This window comes from Taudactylus pleione, unplaced genomic scaffold (assembly GCF_031769625.1).
Source record: "Taudactylus pleione unplaced genomic scaffold, aTauple2 ptg000054l, whole genome shotgun sequence".
Lineage (NCBI taxonomy): Eukaryota > Metazoa > Chordata > Amphibia > Anura > Myobatrachidae > Taudactylus > Taudactylus pleione.
In genome coordinates, this window is record NW_028284456.1 from 12,438,073 (window position 1) to 12,452,361 (window position 14,289).

The following is a 14,289-nucleotide window of genomic DNA, read 5'->3' on the forward strand; positions in this document are numbered from 1 at the left end:
ACTTATGACACAGGCGCACGCTTGGCACTGCTTTGTTGATGCACGTGAAGCTACTGCACACACAATTCACAAACACAGAAAATATTTTTTTTTTGGGTTTCGACTGGAGTGTACTTTGGGGGTTACAGCACCCTTTAATGGTCAAGCCAGCCGGCCCTTTACTTATGACACAGGCGCACGCTTGGCACTACTTTGTTGATGCACGTGAGGCTACTGCGCACACAATTCACAAACACAGAAAATATTTTTTTTTTGTTTGGACTGGAGTGTACTTTGGGGGTTACAGCACCCTTTAATGATCAAGCCAGCTGGCCCTTTACTTATGACACAGGCGCACGCTTGGCACTACTTTGTTGATGCACGTGCCGCTACTGCGCACACAATTCACAAACACAGAAAAAATATTTTGTTATTTGGTTTGAATTGTATTTTGGGGGTTACAGCACCCTTTAACGTTCAAGCCAGCCAGCTCTTTACTTATGACACAGGCGCACGCTTGGCACTACTTTGATGATGCACATGCGGCTACTGCGCACACAATTCACAAACACAGAAAAAATATTTTGTTATTTGGTTTGGAGTGTACTTTGGGGGTTACAGCACCCTTTAACGGTCAAGCAAGCCGGCCCTATACTTATGACACAGGCACACACTTGGCAATACTTTGTTGATGCACGTGTGGGTACTGCGCACACAATTCACAAACACAGAAAGTATTTTGTTATTTGGTTTGGAGTGTACTTTGGGGGTTACAGCACCCTTTAATGGTCAAGCCAGCCGGCCCTTTACTTATGACACAGGCGCACGCTTGGCACTACTTTTTTGATGCACGTGAGGCTACTGCACACACAATTCACAAACACAGAAAATATTTTTTTTTTGTTTGGACTGGAGTGTTCTTTGGGGGTTACAGCACCCTTTAACGGTCAAGCCAGCTGGCCCTTTACTTATGACACAGGCACACACTTGGCACTACTTTGTTGATGCACATGCGGCTACTGCGCACACAATTCACAAACACAGACAAAATATTTTGTTATTTGGTTTGGAGTGTACTTTGGGGGTTACAGCACCCTTTAACGGTCAAGCAAGCCGGCCCTATACTTATGACACAGACACACACTTGGCAATACTTTGTTGATGCACGTGCGGGTACTGCGCACACAATTCACAAACACAGAAAGTATTTTGTTATTTGGTTTGGAGTGTACTTTGGGGGTTACAGCACCCTTTAATGGTCAAGCCAGCTGGCCCTTTACTTATGACACAGGCGCACGCTTGGCACTACTTTGTTGATGCACGTTAGGCTACTGCGCACACAATTCACAAACACAGAAAATATTTTTGTTTTGTTTGGACTGGAGTGTACTTTGGGGGTTACAGCACCCTTTAACGGTCAAGCCAGCTGGCCCTTTACTTATGACACAGGCGCACGCTTGGCACTACTTTGTTGATGCACCATCGGCTACTGCGCACACAATTCACAAACACAGAAAATATTTTTTTTTTTGGTTTGGACTGGAGTGTACTTTGGGGGTTACAGCACCCTTTAACGGTCAAGCCAGCCGGCCCTTTACTTATGACACAGGCGCACGCTTGGCACTAATTTGTTGATGCACGTGAGGCTACTGCGCACACAATTCACAAACACAGAAAATATTTTTTTTTTGTTTGGACTGGAGTGTACTTTGGGGGTTACAGCACCCTTTAATGGTCAAGCCAGCTGGCCCTTTACTTATGACACAGGCGCACGCTTGGCACTACTTTGTTGATGCATGTGCGGCTACTGCGCACACAATTCACAAACACAGAAAATATTTTGTTATTTGGTTTGGAGTTTACTTTGGGGGTTACAGCACCCTTTAGCTGTCAAGCCAGCCGGCCCTTAACTTATGACACAGGCGCACGCTTGGCACTACTTTGTTGATTCACTTGCGGCTACTGAGCACACAATTCACAAACACAGAAAAAATATATTGTTATTTGGTTTGGAGTGTACTTTGGGGGTTACAGCACCCTTTAACGGTCAAGCCAGCCGGCCCTTTTCTTATGACACAGGCGCATGCTTGGAAATACTTTGTTGATGCATGTGAGGCTACTGCGCACACAATTCACAAACACAGAAAAAATATTTGGTTATTTGGTTTGGAGTGTACTTTGGGGGTTACAGCACCCTTTAATGGTCAAGCCAGCTGGCCCTTTACTTATGACACAGGCGCACGCTTGGCACTCCTTTCTTGATGCATGTGCGGCTACTGCGCACACAATTCACAAACACAGAAAAAATATTTTGTTATTTGATTTGGAGTGTACTTTGGGGGTTACAGCACCCTTTAAATGTCAAGCCAGCCGGCCCTTTACTTATGACACAGGCGCACGCTTGGCACTGCTTTGTTGATGCACGTGAAGCTACTGCACACACAATTCACAAACACAGAAAATATTTTTTTGGGGGGTTTCGACTGGAGTGTACTTTGGGGGTTACAGCACCCTTTAATGGTCAAGCCAGCCGGCCCTTTACTTATGACACAGGCGCACGCTTGGCACTACTTTGTTGATGCACGTGAGGCTACTGCGCACACAATTCACAAACACAGAAAATATTTTTTTTTTGTTTGGACTGGAGTGTACTTTGGGGGTTACAGCACCCTTTAATGGTCAAGCCAGCTGGCCCTTTACTTATGACACAGGCGCACGCTTGGCACTACTTTGTTGATGCACGTGCCGCTACTGCGCACACAATTCACAAACACAGAAAAAATATTTTGTTATTTGGTTTGAATTGTATTTTGGGGGTTACAGCACCCTTTAACGTTCAAGCCAGCCAGCTCTTTACTTATGACACAGGCGCACGCTTGGCACTACTTTGATGATGCACATGCGGCTACTGCGCACACAATTCACAAACACAGAAAAAATATTTTGTTATTTGGTTTGGAGTGTACTTTGGGGGTTACAGCACCCTTTAACGGTCAAGCAAGCCGGCCCTATACTTATGACACAGGCACACACTTGGCAATACTTTGTTGATGCACGTGTGGGTACTGCGCACACAATTCACAAACACAGAAAGTATTTTGTTATTTGGTTTGGAGTGTACTTTGGGGGTTACAGCACCCTTTAATGGTCAAGCCAGCCGGCCCTTTACTTATGACACAGGCGCACGCTTGGCACTACTTTTTTGATGCACGTGAGGCTACTGCACACACAATTCACAAACACAGAAAATATTTTTTTTTTGTTTGGACTGGAGTGTTCTTTGGGGGTTACAGCACCCTTTAACGGTCAAGCCAGCTGGCCCTTTACTTATGACACAGGCACACACTTGGCACTACTTTGTTGATGCACGTGCGGGTACTGCGCACACAATTCACAAACACAGAAAGTATTTTGTTATTTGGTTTGGAGTGTACTTTGGGGGTTACAGCACCCTTTAACGGTCAAGCCAGCCGGCCCTTTACTTATGACACAGGTGCAGGCTTGGCACTACTTTGTTGATGCACGTGCAGCTACTGCGCACACAATTCACAAACACAGATAATATTTTTCTTTTGTTTGGACTGGAGTGTACTTTGGGGGTTACAGCACCCTTTAACGGTCAAGCCAGCTGGCCCTTTACTTATGACACAGGCGCACGCTTGGCACTACTTTGTTGATGCATGTGCGGCTACTGCGCACACAATTCACAAACACAGAAAATATACATTTTTTTGGTTTGGACTGGAGTGTACTTTGAAGGTTACAGCACCCTTTAACGGTCAAGCCAGCCGGCCCTTTACTTATGACACAGGCGCACGCTTGGCACTACTTTGTTGATGCACGTGAGGCTACTGCGCACACAATTCACAAACACAGAAAATATTTTTTTTTTGTTTGGACTGGAGTGTACTTTGGGGGTTACAGCACCCTTTAACGTTCAAGCCAGCTGGCCCTTTACTTATGACACAGGCGCACGCTTGGCACTACTTTGTTGATGCACGTGCGGCTACTGCGCACACAATTCACAAACGCAGAAAATATATATTTTTTTGGTTTGGACTGGACTGTTCTTTGGGGGTTACAGCACCCTTTAACGGTCAAGCCAGCCGGCCCTTTACTTATGACACAGGCGCACGCTTGGCACTGCTTTGTTGATGCACTGTGCGGCTACTGCGCACACAATTCACAAACACAGAAAATATTTTGTTATTTGGTTTGGAGTGTACTTTGGGGGTTACAGCACCCTTTAACTGTCAAGCCAGCCGGCCCTTAACTTATGACACAGGCGCACGCTTGGCACTACTTTGTTGATGCACTTGCGGCTACTGCGTACACAATTCACAAACACAGAAAAAATATTTGGTTATTTGGTTTGGAGTGTACTTTGGGGGTTTCAGCACCCTTTAATGGTCAAGCCAGCTGGCCCTTTACTTATGACACAGGCCCACGCTTGGCACTCCTTTGTTGATGCATGTGCGGCTACTGCGCACACAATTCACAAACACAGAAAAAATATTTTGTTATTTGGTTTGGAGTGTACTTTGGGGGTTACAGCACCCTTTAATGGTCAAGCCAGCTGGCCCTTTACTTATGACACAGGCGCAAGCTTGGCACTACTTTGTTGATGCACCTGCGGCTACTGCGCACACAATTCACAAACACAGAAAATATTTTGTTATTTGGTTTGGAGTGTACTTTGGGGGTTACAGCACCCTTTAATGGTCAAGCCAGCTGGCCCTTTATTTATGACACAGGCGCACGCTTGGCACTACTTTGTTGATGCATGTGCGGCTACTGCGCACACAATTCACAAACACAGAAAATATTTTCTTATTTGGTTTGGAGTGTACTTTGGGGGTTACAGCACCCTTTAAAGGTCAAGCCAGCCAGCCCTTTATTTATGACACAGGCGCACGCTTGGCACTACTTTGTTGATGCACATGCGGCTACTGCGCACACAATTCACAAACACAGAAAAAATATTTTGTTATTTGGTTTGAAGTGTACTTTGGGGGTTACAACACCCTTTAATGGTCAAGCCAGCCGGCTCTTTACTTATGACACAGGCGCATGCATGGCACTACTTTGTTGATGCACATGCGGCTACTGCGCACACAATTCACAAACACAGACAAAATATTTTGTTATTTGGTTTGGACTGTACTTTGGGGGTTACAGCACCCTTTAACGGTCAAGCAAGCTGGCCCTATACTTATGACACAGACACACGCTTGGCAATACTTTGTTGATGCACGTGCGGGTACTGCGCACACAATTCACAAACACAGAAAGTATTTTGTTATTTGGTTTGGAGTGTACTTTGGGGGTTACAGCACCCTTTAATGGTCAAGCCAGCCGGCCCTTTACTTATGACACAGGCGCACGCTTGGCACTACTTTGTTGACGCACGTGAGGCTACTGAGCACACAATTCACAAACACAGAAAAAATATTTTGTTATTTGGTTTGAAGTGTACTTTGGGGGTTACAGCACCCTTTAACGGTCAAGCCAGCAGGCTCTTTACTTATGACACAGGCACACGCTTGGTACTACTTTGATGATGCATGTGCGGCTACTGCGCACACAATTCACAAACACAGAAAATATTTTTTTTTTGCTTTGGACTGGAGTGTACTTTGGGGGTTACAGCAACCTTTACCGGTCAAGCCAGCCAGCCCTTTACTTATGACACAGGCTCACGCTTGGCACTACTTTGTTGATGCACGTGAGGCTACTGCGCACACAATTCACAAACACAGACAAAATATTTTGTTATTTGGTTTGGAGTGTACTTTGGGGGTTACAGCACCCTTTAACGGTCAAGCAAGCCGGCCCTATACTTATGACACAGACACACGCTTGGCAATACTTTGTTGATGCACGTGCGGGTACTGCGCACACAATTCACAAACACAGAAAGTATTTTGTTATTTGGTTTGGAGTGTACTTTGGGGGTTACAGCACCCTTTAATGGTCAAACCAGCCGGCCCTTTACTTATGACACAGGCGCACGCTTGGCACTACTTTGTTGATGCACATGAGGCTACTGCGCACACAATTCACAAACACAGAAAATATTTTTTTTTTGTTTGGACTGGAGTGTACTTTGGGGGTTACAGCACCCTTTAACGGTCAAGCCAGCTGGCCCTTTACTTATGACACAGGCGCACGCTTGGCACTACTTTGTTGATGCACCTTCGGCTAATGCGCACACAATTCACAAACACAGAAAATATATATTTTTTTGGTTTGGACTGGAGTGTACTTTGGGTGTTACAGCACCCTTTAACGGTCAAGCCAGCCGGCCCGTTACTTATGACACAGGCGCACGCTTGGCACTACTTTGTTGATGCACGTGAGGCTACTGCGCACACAATTCACAAACACAGAAAATATTTTTTTTTTGTTTGGACTGGAGTGTACTTTGGGGGTTACAGCACCCTTTAACGGTCAAGCCAGCTGGCCCTTTACTTATGACACAGGCTCACGCTTGGCACTACTTTGTTGATGCACGTGCGGCTACTGCGCACACAATTCACAAACGCAGAAAATATATATTTTTTTGGTTTGGACTGGAGTGTACTTTGGGGGTTACAGCACCCTTTAACGGTCAAGCCAGTCGGCCCTTTTCTTATGACACAGGCGCATGCTTGGCAATACTTTGTTGATGCACGTGCTGCTACTGGGCACACAATTCACAAACACAGAAAATTATGTGGTTATTTGGTTTGGAGTGTACTTTGGGGGTTACAGCACCCTTTAATGGTCAAGCCAGCTGGCCCTTTTCTTATGACACAGGCGCACACTTGGCACTCCTTTGTTGATGCATGTGCGGCTACTGCGCACACAATTCACAAACACAGAAAAAATATTTTGTTATTTGGTTTGGAGTGTACTTTGGGGGTTACAGCACCCTTTAATGGTCAAGCCAGCTGGCCCTTTACTTATGACACAGGCGCTCGCTTGGCACTACTTTGTTGATGCACGTGCGGCTACTGCGCACACAATTCACAAACACAGAAAATATTTTGTTATTTGGTTTGGAGTGTACTTTGGGGGTTACAGCACCCTTTAACGGTCAAGCCAGCTGGCCCTTTATTTATGACACAGGCGCACGCTTGGCACTACTTTGTTGATGCACGTGCAGCTACTGCGCACACAATTCACAAACACAGAAAATATTTTCTTATTTGGTTTGGAGTGTACTTTGGGGGTTACAGCACCCTTTAACGGTGAAGCCAGCCGGCCCTTTACCTATGACACAGGCGCACGCTTGGCACTACTTTGTTGATGCACGTGCGGCTACTGCGCACACAATTCACAAACACAGAAAAAATATTTTGTTATTTGGTTAGGAGTGTACTTTGGGGGTTACAGCACCATTTAACGGTCAAGCCAGATGGCCCTTTACTTATGACACAGGCACACGCTTGGTACTACTTTGATGATGCATGTGCGACTACTGCGCACACAATTCACAAACACAGAAAATATTTTTTTTTTGCTTTGGACTGGAGTGTACTTTGGGGGTTACAGCAACCTTTACCGGTCAAGCCAGCCAGCCCTTTATTTATGACACAGGCGCACGCTTGGCACTACTTTGTTGATGCACATGCGGCTACTGCTCACACAATTCACAAACACAGAAAAAATATTTTGTTATTTGGTTTGGAGTGTACTCTGGGGGTTACAGCACCCTTTAAATTTCAAGCCAGCCAGCCCTTTTCTTATGACACAGGCTCACGCTTGGCAATACTTTGTTGATTCAAGTGCGGCTACTGCGCACACAATTCACAAACACAGAAAAAATATTTTGTTATTTGGTTTGGAGTGTACTTTGGGGGTTACAGCACCCTCTAACGGTCAAGCCAGCTGGCCCTATACTTATGGCACAGGTGCATGCTTGGCACTACTTTGTTGATGCACGTGCGGCTACTGCGCACACAATTCACAAACACAGAAAATATTTTGTTATTTGGTTTGGAGTGTACTTTGGGGGTTACAGCACCCTTTAATGTTCAAGCCAGCTGGCCCTTTACTTATGACACAGGCGCACGCTTGGCACTACTTTGTTGATGCACGTGCGGCTACTGCGCACACAATTCACAAACACAGAAAAAATATTTTGTTATTTGGTTTGGAATGTACTTTGGGGGTTACAGCACCCTTTAACGGTCAAGCCAGCCGGCCCTTTTCTTATGACACAGGCGCACGCTTGGAACTACTTTGTTGATGCACGTGCGGCAACTGCGCACACAATTCACAAACACAGAAAAAATATTTTGTTATTTGTTTTGAAGTGTACTTTGGGGGTTAGAGCACCCTTTACTGGTCAAGCCTGCCGGCCCTTTACTTATGACACAGGCGCACGCTTGGCACTACTTTGTTGATGCATGTGCGGCTACTGCGCACACAATTCACAAACACAGAAAAAATATTTTGTTATTTGGTTTGGAATGTACATTGGGGGTTACAACACCCTTTAATGGTCAAGCCAGCCGGCCCTTTACTTATGACACAGGCGCACGCTTGGCACTACTTTGTTGATGCATGTGCGGCTACTGCGCACACAATTCACAAACACAGAAAAAATATTTTGTTATTTGGTTTGGAGTGTACTTTGGGGGTTACAGCACCCTTTAACGGTCAAGCCAGCTGGCCCTTTACTTATGACACAGGCGCACGCTTGGCACTACTTTGTTGATGCACGTGCGGTACAGCGCACACAATTCACAAACACAGAAAAAATATTTTGTTATTTGGTTTGGAGTGTACTTTGGGGGTTACAGCACCCTTTAAATGTCAAGCCAGCCGGCCCTTTACTTATGACACAGGCGCACGCTTGGCACTACTTTGTTGATGCACGTGAAGCTACTGCGCACACAATTCACAAACACAGAAAATATTTTTTTTTTTGGTTTCGACTGGAGTGTACTTTGGGGGTTACAGCAACCTTTAACGGTCAAGCCAGCCGGCCCTTTACTTATGACACAGGCGCACGCTTGGCACTAATTTGTTGAAGCACGTGTGGCTACTGCGCACACAATTCACAAACACAGAAAATATATATTTTTTTGGTTTGGACTGGAGTGTACTTTGGGGGTTACAGCACCCTTTACCGGTCAAGCCAGCCGGCCCTTTACTTATGACACAGGCTCACGCTTGGCACTACTTTGTTGATGCACGTGCGGCTACTGCGCACACAATTAACAAACACAGAAAAAATATTTTGTTATTTGGTTTGAAGTGTACTTTGGGGGTTACAGCACCCTTTAACGGTCAAGCCAGCCGGCCCTTTACTTATGACACAGGCGCATGCTTGGCACTACTTTGTTGATGCACGTGAGGCTACTGCGCACACAATTCACAAACACAGAAAAAATATTTTGTTATTTGGTTTGAAGTGTACTTTGGGGGTTACAGCACCCTTTAACGGTCAAGCCAGCAGGCTCTTTACTTATGACACAGGCGCACGCATGGCACTACTTTGTTGATGCACATGCGGCTACTGCGCACACAATTCACAAACACAGACAAAATATTTTGTTATTTGGTTTGGAGTGTACTTTGGGGGTTACAGCACCCTTTAACGGTCAAGCAAGCCGGCCCTATACTTATGACACAGACACACGCTTGGCAATACTTTGTTGATGCACGTGCGGGTACTGCGCACACAATTCACAAACACAGAAAGTATTTTGTTATTTGGTTTGGAGTGTACTTTGGGGGTTACAGCACCCTTTAATGGTCAAGCCAGCCGGCCCTTTACTTATGACACAGGCGCACGCTTGGCACTACTTTGTTGATGCACGTGAGGCTACTGCACACACAATTCACAAACATAGAAAATATTTTTTTTTTGTTTGGACTGGAGTGTACTTTGGGGGTTACAGCACCCTTTAACGGTCAAGCCAGCTGGCCCTTTACTTATGACACAGGCGCACGCTTGGCACTACTTTGTTGATGCACCTTCGGCTACTGCGCACACAATTCACAAACACAGAAAATATATATTTTTTTGGTTTGGACAGGAGTGTACTTTGGGGGTTACAGCACCCTTTAACGGTCAAGCCAGCCGGCCCGTTACTTATGACACAGGCGCACGCTTGGCACTACTTTGTTGATGCACGTGAGGCTACTGCGCACACAATTCACAAACACAGAAAATATTTTTTTTTTGTTTGGACTGGAGTGTACTTTGGGGGTTACAGCACCCTTTAACGGTCAAGCCAGCTGGCCCTTTACTTATGACACAGGCGCACGCTTGGCACTACTTTGTTGATGCATGTGCGGCTACTGCGCACACAATTCACAAACACAGAAAATATTTTGTTATTTGGTTTGGAGTTTACTTTGGGGGTTACAGCACCCTTTAGCTGTCAAGCCAGCCGGCCTTTAACTTATGACACAGGCGCACGCTTGGCACTACTTTGTTGATGCACGTGAAGCTACTGCGCACACAATTCACAAACACAGAAAATATATTTTTTTTTGGTTTTGACTGGAGTGTACTTTGGGGGTTACAGCACCCTTTAACGGTCAAGCCAGCCGGCCCTTTACTTATGACACAGGCGCACGCTTGGCACTACTTTGTTGATGCACGTGAGGCTACTGCGCACACAATTCACAAACACAGAAAATATTTTTTTTTTGTTTGGACTGGAGTGTACTTTGGGGGTTACAGCACCCTTTAACGGTCAAGCCAGCTGGCCCTTTACTTATGACACAGGCGCACGCTTGGCACTACTTTGTTGATGCACGTGCCGCTACTGCGCACACAATTCACAAACACAGAAAAAATATTTTGTTATTTGGTTTGAATTGTACTTTGGGGGTTACAGCACCCTTTAACGTTCAAGCCAGCCGGCTCTTTACTTATGACACAGGCGCACGCTTGGCACTACTTTGATGATGCACATGCGGCTACTGCGCACACAATTCACAAACACAGAAAAAATATTTTGTTTTTTGGTTTGGAGTGTACTTTGGGGGTTACAGCACCCTTTAATGGTCAAGCCAGCCGGCCCTTTACTTATGACACAGGCGCACGCTTGGCACTACTTTTTTGATGCACGTGAGGCTACTGCACACACAATTCACAAACACAGAAAATATTTTTTTTTTGTTTGGACTGGAGTGTTCTTTGGGGGTTACAGCACCCTTTAACGGTCAAGCCAGCTGGCCCTTTACTTATGACACAGGCGCACGCTTGGCACTACTTTGTTGATGCACGTGCGGGTACTGCGCACACAATTCACAAACACAGAAAGTATTTTGTTATTTGGTTTGGAGTGTACTTTGGGGGTTACAGCACCCTTTAACGGTCAAGCCAGCCGGCCCTTTACTTATGACACAGGCGCACGCTTGGCACTTCTTTGTTGATGCACGTGCAGCTACTGCGCACACAATTCACAAACACAGATAATATTTTTTTTTTGTTTGGACTGGAGTGTACTTTGGGGGTTACAGCACCCTTTAACGGTCAAGCCAGCTGGCCCTTTACTTATGACACAGGCGTACGCTTCGCACTACTTTGTTGATGCATGTGCGGCTACTGCGCACACAATTCACAAACACAGAAAATATACATTTTTTTGGTTTGGACTGGAGTGTACTTTGGGGGTTACAGCACCCTTTAACGGTCAAGCCAGCCGGCCCTTTACTTATGACACAGGCGCACGCTTGGCACTACTTTGTTGATGCACGTGAGGCTACTGCGCACACAATTCACAAACACAGAAAATATTTTTTTTTGTTTGGACTGGAGTGTACTTTAGGGGTTACAGCACCCTTTAACGGTCAAGCCAGCTGGCCCTTTACTTATGACACAGGCGCACGCTTGGCACTACTTTGTTGATGCACGTGCGGCTACTGCGCACACAATTCACAAACACAGAAAATATATATTTTTTTGGTTTGGACTGGAGTGTACTTTGGGGGTTACAGCACCCTTTAACGGTCAAGCCAGCTGGCCCTTTACTTATGACACAGGCGCATGCTTGGCACTACTTTGTTGATGCACGTGCCGCTACTGCGCACACAATTCACAAACACAGAAAAAATATTTTGTTATTTGGTTTGAATTGTACTTTGGGGGTTACAGCACCCTTTAACGTTCAAGCCAGCCGGCTCTTTACTTATGACACAGGCGCACGCTTGGCACTACTTTGATGATGCACATGCGGCTACTGCGCACACAATTCACAAACACAGAAAAAATATTTTGTTTTTTGGTTTGGAGTGTACTTTGGGGGTTACAGCACCCTTTAATGGTCAAGCCAGCCGGCCCTTTACTTATGACACAGGCGCACGCTTGGCACTACTTTTTTGATGCACGTGAGGCTACTGCACACACAATTCACAAACACAGAAAATATTTTTTTTTTGTTTGGACTGGAGTGTTCTTTGGGGGTTACAGCACCCTTTAACGGTCAAGCCAGCTGGCCCTTTACTTATGACACAGGCGCACGCTTGGCACTACTTTGTTGATGCACGTGCGGGTACTGCGCACACAATTCACAAACACAGAAAGTATTTTGTTATTTGGTTTGGAGTGTACTTTGGGGGTTACAGCACCCTTTAACGGTCAAGCCAGCCGGCCCTTTACTTATGACACAGGCGCACGCTTGGCACTTCTTTGTTGATGCACGTGCAGCTACTGCGCACACAATTCACAAACACAGATAATATTTTTTTTTTGTTTGGACTGGAGTGTACTTTGGGGGTTACAGCACCCTTTAACGGTCAAGCCAGCTGGCCCTTTACTTATGACACAGGCGTACGCTTCGCACTACTTTGTTGATGCATGTGCGGCTACTGCGCACACAATTCACAAACACAGAAAATATACATTTTTTTGGTTTGGACTGGAGTGTACTTTGGGGGTTACAGCACCCTTTAACGGTCAAGCCAGCCGGCCCTTTACTTATGACACAGGCGCACGCTTGGCACTACTTTGTTGATGCACGTGAGGCTACTGCGCACACAATTCACAAACACAGAAAATATTTTTTTTTTGTTTGGACTGGAGTGTACTTTAGGGGTTACAGCACCCTTTAACGGTCAAGCCAGCTGGCCCTTTACTTATGACACAGGCGCACGCTTGGCACTACTTTGTTGATGCACGTGCGGCTACTGCGCACACAATTCACAAACACAGAAAATATATATTTTTTTGGTTTGGACTGGAGTGCACTTTGGGGGTTACAGCACCCTTTAACGGTCAAGCCAGCCGGCCCTTTACTTATGACACAGGCGCACGCTTGGCACTGCTTTGTTGATGCACTGTGCGGATACTGCGCACACAATTCACAAACACAGAAAATATTTTGTTATTTGGTTTGGAGTGTACTTTGGGGGTTACAGCACCCTTTAACGGTCAAGCCAGCTGGCCCTTTATTTATGACACAGGCGCACGCTTGGCACTACTTTGTTGATGCACGTGCAGCTACTGCGCACACAATTCACAAACACAGAAAATATTTTCTTATTTGGTTTGGAGTGTACTTTGGGGGTTACAGCACCCTTTAACGGTGAAGCCAGCCGGCCCTTTACCTATGACACAGGCGCACGCTTGGCACTACTTTGTTGATGCACGTGCGGCTACTGCGCACACAATTCACAAACACAGAAAAAATATTTTGTTATTTGGTTAGGAGTGTACTTTGGGGGTTACAGCACCCTCTAACGGTCAAGCCAGCCGGCCCTATACTTATGGCACAGGCGCATGCTTGGCACTACTTTGTTGATGCACGTGCGGCTACTGCGCACACAATTCACAAACACAGAAAATATTTTGTTATTTGGTTTGGAGTGTACTTTGGGGGTTACAGCACCCTTTAATGGTCAAGCCAGCTGGCCCTTTACTTATGACACAGGCGCACGCTTGGAACTACTTTGTTGATGCACGTGCGGCAACTGCGCACACAATTCACAAACACAGAAAATATATATTTTTTTGGTTTGGACTGGAGTGTACTTTGGGGGTTACAGCACCCTTTAAATGTCAAGCCAGCCGGCCCTTTACTTATGACACAGGCGCACGCTTGGCACTACTTTGTTGATGCACGTGAAGCTACTGCGCACACAATTCACAAACACAGAAAATATTTTTTTTTTTGGTTTCGACTGGAGTGTACTTTGGGGGTTACAGCAACCTTTAACGGTCAAGCCAGCCGGCCCTTTACTTATGACACAGGCGCACGCTTGGCACTACTTTGTTGATGCATGTGCGGCTACTGCGCACACAATTAACAAACACAGAAAAAATATTTTGTTATTTGGTTTGGAGTGTACTCTGGGGGTTACAGC